This window comes from Myxine glutinosa, chromosome 2 (genome assembly GCF_964187855.1).
Source record: "Myxine glutinosa chromosome 2, kmMyxGlut1.1, whole genome shotgun sequence".
Lineage (NCBI taxonomy): Eukaryota > Metazoa > Chordata > Myxini > Myxiniformes > Myxinidae > Myxine > Myxine glutinosa.
In genome coordinates this window covers 251,188,243-251,199,337 of record NC_136262.1, presented here as the reverse complement: position 1 = coordinate 251,199,337, position 11,095 = coordinate 251,188,243, and the positions used below count along the sequence as shown (strand labels likewise).

At 42.9% G+C, this 11,095-nt stretch overlaps 1 protein-coding gene across 2 annotated transcripts in view; it reads left to right on the top strand.

Annotated features, from left to right (window-relative positions):
• PWWP2B (PWWP domain containing 2B) overlaps positions 1-9,197 on the top strand; it is a 56,120-nt gene extending 46,923 nt beyond the window's left edge. For both annotated transcript variants that reach the window (XM_068105940.2, XM_068105941.2), the window contains exon 5: positions 6,164-9,197. The gene's annotated coding sequence lies outside the window, so the exon portion shown is untranslated. The remainder of the gene's footprint in view (positions 1-6,163) is intronic.
• Positions 9,198-11,095: the final 1,898 nt, after the last annotated feature.

The window sequence follows — 11,095 nt, the reverse complement described above, 5'->3', positions numbered from 1 at the left end:
GGAAGTAAAAATATTATAAACCACAAACACGTATGATTTGCTTTTTAAACAGTCGCTAATGCTCTTTATAACACTAAATGAAGAAATTTCAAGGAATCCCGACATCCATGAAGTAAGGTTTACTTACAGAACTGAGCGAAAATCTACTGTACTCTATATAACCCACAAATGTTGGGTTAATAACATGGCCCTTTCTGCCACTGCCGTGGCATTTTTCGTAGCGAAATTTTGAAACTCGCTCCTGCTGTTTGATACGAAACTGAAAGGGAGAAGCTCGGGTTGTGCTCCTTTACCAAGCAGCTAGCTAGTGCTTGCCAAACCAGCCGTTCCTTAACGGTTTTGAATGGAGTGCTTGCTCAAATGCTTAAACCACTTGGCGATCTCTTCACAAGAAACTAGGTAAATGAATACACACCCAATGTTCTTGAGACCCGACCATAGATCGACTGTAATCTATGTACCCCAAAGAGGAATGACCCTTCCTGCTACTCCCGGAGTCTGCGGGTGTACTAGTAGATGAAATCAACAGAACATTGTTTGTTGTATACATGCTCTAACTGTCATGGTAATCGGGGAAAAGTCAATGTTTTGGGCATTAACCCTTTGTCACAGCAACAAAGGGTTAATGCCCAAACCATCAGCTTCTGCCTGGTTCCAATGACCATTAGCATACCTTGACCAACATCCTGTTGATTCCATGCTTTGATCTATCTTGTCCGTCGACGAATATTGGCAGTAGCTCTTGCAAAACAAGACTCGTTCTTCATTCTGTACAGGCCAATTGGCTGTTAATAGAGTATTGGATTTAAAGTGTTGACGTTTATTGGATGTTTCAGCTGAACAAGGGGGAAAAACTTTAAAAAATAATTTCAAACTTTCAAAACGACTTCATTGTACTTTTGTGATTGCCTTGTAATCAGTGACTCGGTTGGTTTGCCTGTTGGTATTCAGATCTGAACCCTTGGCTCGTGATGCAGGCTTACCAAGTCCAAATCCCATGTGCCATAAGTTTTTTCCATTGTCTACAAATGTCCTTAGTAGTTTATCTGAAAGTACACTGACTTGCTCTGCATGATTTATGAGCAAGCTACTCCATGAGCCTTGGATCGCTGTAGACATAATATGTAGAACGTGTACGTTACACTAACTCGAGTAACGCTAATCTGCCATTGAGCTTATGACTTTCAGAATCCTACGTCGTCGAAAAGGAATTGGAACTTAAAGAAAGTAAAAGTGCACTGCTCATTCTTTTGAACAATTCTGTTTTTTGTTTTTTTTGCTTTAAGGTGAAATTTGTCGGACTTCAGCCCCTAAACTTTTATGGTTTCTGGATTTATTTGTTTTTTCTTTCTTGTTGACGGTTCAAATGTGATTATGTATGTTTTAATTGATTTTGCCATCTTAGTTTGAAGGGTTATACTTCAGCCAATAATGTGACAAAAAATTCTAACTTATGTCTATTTCGTATGTACAACACAACGGATAAATGGCACACCTTCATAACATAGTTGGGCCACCAGGTTAGAATCGGGTTATTACAACTTTTGTAAAGCTTCGATTAGAATGTTGTTGTCCAAGATTGAGTTATAAAAAAGCAAAGACATAAATTCATGAACACAGTGAAAAGGAGGGAAACACAACAACAGCAGGGTAGAGGGGCACTATGGGTGTGGTGAGGAATGAGAGGTAGGGGAGGACACATGGGGTGGACAAGATGGACACAGAAGGAAACTCAGGAAGGAAAAACTGGAAATTTGGAAGGAGGGGAGGTGAATACATAACCTCCGTCCACCTTCGGCGGAGTTAACGATCAGGAATGTCAATTTCAACATGCATGTTTTTGTGAGACTCGATTGAAAGTTAATATTTTTCTTTCGTGCTGGGCCATTCATGCTACGTTTTGATTTTTTTAATGGGTATGTAGTTTGGATGGATTGACATTCCCTTTGGAATATTTTTATCCTCTGAATTTCCTGCATTTAATAGTAAGAAAACATTCCAATGCATTTAAGAAATACACTTCCTGAGAGGGAGTAATTGTCCCCCGTCGCACCGCGGAGCGAAAGGGGGACGATGGTTTTCCCCTCCGTCCGTGTGTGTGTGCGTGCGTGCGTAAGCGAAGGACCGAATTCTAATTTGATGTGTGGGTGCAACTAGGCATATGGAAGAACACTTTTGAAAATTGGGTCGCCACGTCAAAATTCAAGATGGCCGCCACCATATATATGTCTGAACCTTGTGAGCGGAATATCTTTAAAAATAAACGAACTACTAACTTCTAATCTGATGTGTGGGTGTATCTACGCATAAGGGAGAACGCTGTTGAAAACTGGGTCGCCACGTCAAAATCCAAGATGGCCGCCTTGCGTCTTCCACTTTGTCAACTCGCATCACTTCAACGACGGGGGACCTAGGCGTAACGCTTGTTAGTCTCGAGAAGGGGACCCTGTTTTTGTTGCATCTTCAAGGGATAATCTGGGAGGAACGAGCGGTTGCCTGAGAGAGACTCAGATGAGATTTGTTACCTGTATGGTCCGTGAGCATCAGCTGCGGCTGTATGGACATGTGGCTCGTTTTCCGGATGCTGATCCAGCTCACCAGATACTCTCAGCAAGGGAGCCTCGTGAGTGGAGGAGGCCAACGGGCCGACCGCGTGCCTCGTGGTTGCAGCAGGTTGATCGGCATCTCAAGGAGATAGGGATGGGCCAGGCATCAGCCTGGGGGATGGCCAGACGGAGGCCCCTGGAGTACCGTCGGAAAGTGGATGCGGCGACGCGCTGCTCCGGTGCATGCTCCCATACCTGATCTGACCTGCAAGGGATCCAAACACTAAAAAAATTGAAGACCCAATTCTTCTTCTTGTTTAATGGAAACAATTATTCCCATGTTCCTATGGAGAGTTGACCGGTGAAGCTTGGCCCAAGTCTTTCACGAACTGGCTGGCCGAGCCTCAGACGTTCAATTAAGGTTTGGGTAGGAATTTGGAATTTGTTCATGGTGCCGGCGATATCTCGCCCACTCTTTGCAAAGGACACCGTGGAATCTTTAATGTCCACCAACTAATGCCGGCAGACCGGACGCCCTTTTAAGGTACCCTACCTGTGAAACACCAGTATGGAAGTTTATAGTTGGGTTGTGGGATTCAAACCTGAAGGAAGCCAGTTTCCTTAGCCAGTGTGTGTACCTTTAGGCCATCCTGCTAGTCTATTGAAACCACAATTATTAGTTTAAAAAAAGAAATGAATACAAACTTCTTAGCGAGCCCAGGCCTTTATATCAATTTTACAAGTACTTTCATAAGTACCTTGCTCATAATGGTATTTCCATGTTTTATTTGCCATTGCTGTGCTCGGCAAAACGAACACAAATTGCAAACATGACAGGCTTGTGCAAGTGGTCGTTGCAACGGGAAAAAATATTTGCGTCGCTATAGCAGAAAAAAAAAAAACCATGTGACAAGAAGCATATTGAGGGTATAACACTGGTTATAACAAGCTGCACTCCAAGTGTTGGTGCTGGTGTAGGACGGTGAAGGACGTGGGAGAGAATGGGTTGGGAGGGGGAGAGGGTATTTGTTTAACTTTTGTCATGTCTTCCTTGCGAGTATTTCAGACTTCAACGCTGCACAGATTTTCTCCATTGAACAGATAAACCTTCTACCCCGGGGTGAATTAACACGACAAAAAGCCACCAATAAGCTCATTCATCATTACATATATCACAAGGTGCCACTGCTTGAAGATCAGGATTGATTTGTCCCACACACACATCCTGCAGTGTTGACTCTCTATAAGTACTCTCTGAAAATTGAGTTTGAGTAACAATGCACACTGCCTTTATGTGTTTAGTGCTCCAATGTGTTCCACAAGGAACAAACTGAGTCTGTTACCAACAATTCCCAATGCATACCCTTTCCTGTGCAGAGAAAATGACTTTTGGATCCGACAGCCCCCATCCTTCCCCTTTTGTATACAGAGTCAAGGCTCGTGTAAGAGCTAACACATTACACACGAAAACATGCACGGACCCCTAACATACAACAAATAAAGGGAGTGTGAGACAAGAGGGGGAGAGAGAAGAGAACATACAAGCACAACAACAGTAGAGAACAGTGACATCGAGAGATCTGTGGAAGGGAGAGGGCCGGGGGGTGGTGGGGCGGGGATTGGGGGGGGGGGGGGGTACACAGGATAAAGCAAATGAACACTACTCGGCGTTTCAGGAAAGAGGTTGTAGATTGAAAGAGGTGGATTTGGGGTGTTTTAATGGGGGTAGAAAAGATCAAGGTTTTGGATGGGGGAAGATAAGAGATGGTGGTGAACAGCTGTTTTAAAGACCTGGAGGGAGGAGTGGGATTGAAGAGGGTGAGGGAGTTTGTTCCAGAGGCGGGAGAAAAGAGGAATGAAAGGGTGAAGGTGAGCAGAGAGTCTTTATTTTGTCAGTTTCACCAGAAGAGGGTTGCTGGCAGATCTTGTGCGACCTGTAGGAATATTTGGGGGACAGACCACAGACAGAGCTGGGGGAGCAAGGCCGGAGAGGAGTCGGTAGAAGACAGAAAGACCACCAACCTGCCTGCAGTGAGCGAGTGAAAGGCCCTCAGAATCAGCTTCATCGCGGGAGATTCCAATGATTCTAAAAGCTTTGGTTTCAACCGCGTGAAGACGAGCTAGATGTGAGGCAGGAGCACCGGCACAGAGAGGAGAGCAGTATTCCATTGAGCTGCAGATTTTGTATACAAGATCGAGGCTCGTGAAAGAGCTAACATTAGTCACACAAAAAGACAAACCGACACACAAAACACAAAAAACAAGGGGAGCGGCAGACAAGATGGGGAGAGAGGGGGAAGGACACAAACACAACATTTCAGAGCAGGGACATCGGGAGGACTTGGGGGGAGGTGGGAGAGGAATAAAACATATGAACACTGCAACGACTCTGAAAGCCTTGTATGTGGTGAGGAGCTCAGAAGTGCCCAGAAAGGACTTCACACGATGGAGGATGCCCAGTCGGCGACTAGATTTGGAGGCCAGCTTGGAAATGTGGTTTTCGCAGGAAAGATCATGGCAGATAGTGAGACCCAAAAGCTTGAGTGACAGAACTTCTTCGAGAGGATTATTGAGAAAGTAGATGGGAGGGTTGTCCAGTCGGTCTTTTCTGAGAGACATAGTAAGAGTGTGAGATTTGTCAGGATTGAAAGACATGTTCCACTTGTTTGACCAGTCTGTGATTTTGTCCAGGTCTGCAGAGAGTGAGGAGGCTGTAGACTGCCGATCTGAGGGATGAGGAATGGACCGGCAGAGAGTGGAGTCATCAGCAAAGAGATAGAGAGGATTTTCCAGATAGTCGGAGAGATCATTGATGAAGACCAGAAAAAGCACAGGGCCCATAAAGTGGTCTGCCTTGGGGAACTCCAGCCTGAACAGGAAGGGGAGATGAGAGAATTCCATTCAGGGCCACACGTGGACTGCGACCAGCGAGGAAGTCGGCAAACCATGTGTGGAGGTTTCCATGGTTTCCATTCCCCTTTGCTTTTCAAGTACTTTCCCTCTCAAGATGACAAGACTGAAACATTTTTAATGAACTTTTTTTTTTGAATATGTGATCGAGGCTCATGGAAGAGCAAGAGCAGAATAGAATGGAACAAAAGGGAAAGGGGAAAACACAAACAGCAGAGTATAAGTGAGAGTGAGGTCAAGGGGAGAGGGAGAATGACAAGCTCAATGAAATAGAGCAAGAAAAGGAAGGGAAAATCGGGGATGAAACAGAAAAGAAACAAACCGACCAACAAGTAGCAGACAAAAAGAGAGGAAGTGGGGGTTACAATAACCTGGAAAAATGGAATGCTTGTGAATGGGATAATTTGGGGTAGGAGAGATGATGAGCATGGATTGGGGGGTGGGGAGGGATGTGATCTGAGGTAATGCTGCACAGGTGTTTCCATCATTACCTTGTAATGTTTTAATGGTGAATCTCATGAACTGATGATTCCAACATCCAACCTCTTGTTTTTCTATCCATAACGTGTTCAACGTTTATTTTAACCGGTTGTATCTTGTTTTGCAATGTGTTGTCTGTTTGATATAATTTATTTATTGTTTTAATATTTGTGTAAACATCTCCAGCCTTAAAAAAATGTTTTCTCCCCTCTCTCTCTCTCTCGCAGGTGACGGTTGCGTTCATTGTGGAGAAGAGGGGAGTTGATGACTTATCATGGTGTCATCTCCTCTCGTTCTGCTCCCTGGACCGTTCCACGACCTCCCACCTTCACTTTCCATTCGTGCTCGCTGTTGTGATTTGCGAGAGACTGATGCTGCTAATTGTTTTTTGTTTTTTATTTTTGGTTAGGATTTGGGGTGGGGAGTATCCGGGTGTGGTGCGGATGATTCTAGGCTAGCGGGAAGGGCATTGGAGGAGAAAAAGGGAAAGAAATGAAACACTGGACGGTTTGTCAGAGCGACACACGCACTACACTGTTGCTGAGGGTTCCTACAAGCAGAACATCTTTGGTTGGATTACTCCGACTCTGCACGCTTTGGACACTTTCAGTTTAAAAAGCCACTGGTGAAACGTTGTTGTTTGATGATACCGAATCAATCCAGCTTTTGTACATTCATTTGTAGATACGCCCCTGTGACACAACCCAAAGATGTTTGTTGGATTTCATTGTAGGAGATTCATCGATTTTCCTTTTTTCTCTCTCTGTTTTTGGGGAGGGAGGGTTTGGGTGGTGAGTGGGAGGAGGGGGGTGATGGGGTGAAGTGTGGGGAGAGGGTGTAAACTGTGACATTTTAAACGTGCTGCTTCCATCCACTGTTTTTTGCACTCTTTCTACTGGTTGTGAAATTTCTGTCCTTTCATTGAGCACAGCTTTAGTTGACAATTTGTGTATTTATACTCTAGTGTTAGCAGGAAGTAACTTCAGCCTGATCCTGCTGTCAGTTAGGAGGGCCAGATATTTTTGAAATCTTGTAACTATGGTCTGTGCTCAGATCTTGAAGTTTATGAAGTCAGAAGGGCACGCACTCACACTTCAGCATAGAAAATTAACAGGGAGGGAGTGGGGGGGCACAATAATTGGTAGCTCTGATTAAATGTGGTTTGAGCAACACGGACGTGCGGTGGTTTGCTCTTTTCTTGAAAACTCTTTTTCAGGGGTTCCCAAACCCAGGGTCACGACCTGTACTTGAAAAACCCACCTAGAAATCCCGGTTTTTGAGAGGTGTTTTTTTTTTCACATCAAAAGCGTTCTTTCCGACAATTTTTATCATAGGTACCGGTACCATTTAAGTCGCGAGGCGAACGCAATTTAAAATTTTGGGTCTTTGACATAAGAGGTTTCGGAACCACTGCTCTATTTCATCAGCTAGAGCAGGAAAGGAAATGCCTTGATCCGCACGACTGGCACCTACACGCACGAGGAAAACGTCAGTCAAGGTTTCTAATCCGTGGTTTTTGCTAACCTTCGGACCACAACAGCTAATTTGTATAAAACTTATTGTCCCACGTTTAATGGAATGTACAGTATGTATACGTCTTATTTAACCGCAGGATCCCCCGTTTCACCTTTGATATGTTACATTCTCCTTGCTGTTGTACACATTCATTTTGCTTGTCATCAAGTTGAACTCGTGTATAAAATCATTTCTATGTTGGCTTTTATTTGCTGCTTCTAATTTCGTGCAGGAGCACCACGGTGTAGAAGAAACTTTTTGTTACGTTGTGGAACCAGTGTTGAGGCTCCTGTTAAATGTCGGAGTTTATTATTTATTGCTAAAGTTTATGTACAACCTATATATTTTAAGTAGGGCCTAATCTTTTTTGAGATACCTTTTTGCATCTGTCAAACTTGATGTTCATTCATCGCGTACTACGTCGTACAAACGTTCTCCCAACTCCCCACAATTGTTTCCTAAAAACAATTCTCTCGCTTAACCCATCTTTGATGTTGTCTAACTTAGATGGGCGAACCGTTGTCTAATTAAGTTGAGCAGCTCAATTGGGTGATTTTGTCAATTAAACTTCGCAGCCTCAAAATACGATCGATGAAAACCTAAGCATTTAACATCGCCGTGTCGCAAGATCGGCTTCCAGAAAATTTTGATATATATATATATATTTTTAACCGGTTTCATGTCCTCCTTGTTCGTCACGTCGAGGGTGTTTTGCACTGAAAGTTTTGTTGCATAGTTGCAATTGTTTCCTTGTACATGCTTTCCTTTTGAAATAATTTTTACGAAATATAACGGATTAACATCAATGTGTGTCTAGATGTGCATATAGGAATAGCTATAGCTAGTTTGTTTTGTTTTGTAATGTCCCATGAGTTTTCGAGGTTGAAGTGCAATTTGCTTGAATATTGTTTATGTTAAGCCGTCTTTATTTCGGTGATAAATGAGGAAGTTACTTTGGTAATACAGCAATGACCGTACTAAAGTTTCCACGGGCATTGCCTCTGCCAAGAGGGCCTTTTTCCCTTTTCATGTGCTCACCATCATGGCGCCGCTTCTCTCCAGTCTTTCTACCTACATGGTGCAGTCTACACCTCCACCCGAGATAAATTGCACCCTCTCAGCCCCTCCGCTCATAACCTCCAGTTTTCAGCTTTAATGTTCTTGATATCCCAGAAATACAAACAATTGAGGGGCGTTGTCGGTGATTCCACTAGGATTTTTTCACTCAAAAAATTAAATAACGATTGTTTTCGGTGAAAACAGATAGAAAAACCATCATTGACTTTCAAGGCAGAATAATGTTTGTATGGTGAACAAAATAGGCCTTAACACGAATGCTTCCCTGAATGTTGATTACATTTTCAAATGACTATGGATTATGCAAATGTTGTCAAAGCAAAAACGAAGGATTTTGCAGTTAGGGTATTATTGTGGATACTGTAAATATGCTGTCGCAGTTCAATTTTGTTCATATAAAAGATGTGTGTGTATATATATATATATATATATATATATATGCAGTCAGCAAGAACCAGAACTAGTATATAAAATAGACCGTTTTGATTGATCCAAAATGTTTGTCGTGCATCGTCTGTTGCCCTCACATCTTCTGATCTAGAGTGCTGGAATTTTCTCAGCAAACGCTGTTTTGCATTTACAGCTTGTACATGTGCATATGTACAGTGTCCGACTTGCTCTCAAAGATAACAGATTTCCCTAATGCAATACAGATATTTTTCAGCTCGCTGTGTGTGTGGCTTCAATGGTTTGTCTGCAAAACGGGAGTGACCCCCTACGCGCCATTATTGCCTGCGCCACCAAAGGTGGATGGAGGTTATGTTTTCACCTCTGTCTGTCTGTCTGTCCGTTTGTGAACAAAATATCTCAAAAAGTTGTGGACGGATGATTTTGATTAAATGTGATTCTGTATTGTGATTTTCTGGGATACAAAACGTAAACTGTTCACCCGGCGGAGATATGCTCTCTGCGGAGTGTCGTTCTAGTTGTCTGGATGTGTGCGGCGGCTTCACTCGGACTGGACGATGTTCCTTTTTTCTTGCACAGGTGAATTTGTTCAGTCAGTCGGAGGTAAACGTGGTTTTTTTTAATGTAGTTTTGAATTTTGCTGCTAATTTACTGTTGATTACCATCCCACGGCAGTGCACGTTGAGACGGCTTGAGAAATCTTCGGCGCTGTTCAGATCATTGAGATTCGGAAGTTGTCGACTTGCTTCCACTCCCAGTTCGTGTCTCTTCTCCACACCAAGGTTTCGCTAGATTTGCAGGTTGCTGAAGGGGTTATCTATTTATTACGTAGTAATTTCACACCTCCCCCTCTCCTCCCATGCCTCGTCATGCCTAATTTATGGATCTTCCCTTCTCTCCCTTACTTAGTCCCCTTTCCCTTTTCTCACCACACTCCTATTCTTCATTTATTTCTTTTTTTCCCCCCTCCTATGATTCATCATTCCTTCTGTTTTTGTCGTTCTTCCCCCCCGCCCCCCCCCCCTCCTTAATTTAGCCCCCACATCCTACTCTTGTGAGCATGTAAAATAAAGAGCTGGCCCTAAATTTGGAATGTGAGAAGATTACAAACAGATGGGGATGAAACAAATCATAAACATGGGTAAAGTACAAATTATACACAATCAAGGGACTTCACTGACAATGGTAATTTTAAAATCCTCCTCATGCCAAGGCTGAATAATTAGCAGCAATTCAACGGAGGAACTAATATTACCGTAAATGCCTTTCTTTCCACCTGACGTTTTATTTGATAAATTTCCTTAAAGCAATGCAAGTTCTGTTTCTGCATTATCCAAATGTCATTTGGTGTGTAGAGAAGCTTGGTAGATGGGGAAGGACAGATTTCCATAAATAATAAAATTCCACAGACAGATATCTGTGATCACAAAGTGATCGCCAAAGGTAAGCCTCCCCCGGTGCCCGCAATCAAATGATGGCATTTTCCTTTCGGACCGCGATATTACCTTAACTTTCCACATTTCGGGAGAAAGTGCAAATAAAGAAAGTGTCCCATTCTATAATCTATCCAGAAAACCCAACGTCATGAAAATCGGAGGAAAATTATTCAAGTTATGATCAAAAATGTGTTTCTTATGTCTCTGCCGACGAAGTCGCGGGAGGCATTATGTTTTTGGGTTGTCCGTCCGTGTGTCCGTTATAGGTTTTCATAACCGCGATAACTTAAGAACGGCTGAAGGGATCGAAGGCAAACTTAGTACAAGTATGTAGAACGATGTAATGATGAACTGGTGAGATTTTGGGGTCAAAGGTCAGATATCCCGTGAAGTAAAAATTCTGTTACCGAGATAACTTGTGAACCAGTGATGGGATTTTCGCCAAACTCGGTGTATGTATATATAAATGGTGTATGTATATAAATATATTATGGTACCAAGGTGAACTGACTATATTTCCGCATGAAGAGGTCAAAGGTCAGTTAGTAATAGGTTTTCATTAACGCGATAACTTAGGAACGGCTGAAGGGAACAAAATCCAATTTGGTACAAGTATGTATAATGATGTAAAGATAAACAAATTAGATTATGGGATCAGGAGGTCAATGGTCCCATTAGGTAAGAATTCTGTTACTGCGCTAACTTGTGAACCAGTGATGGGTG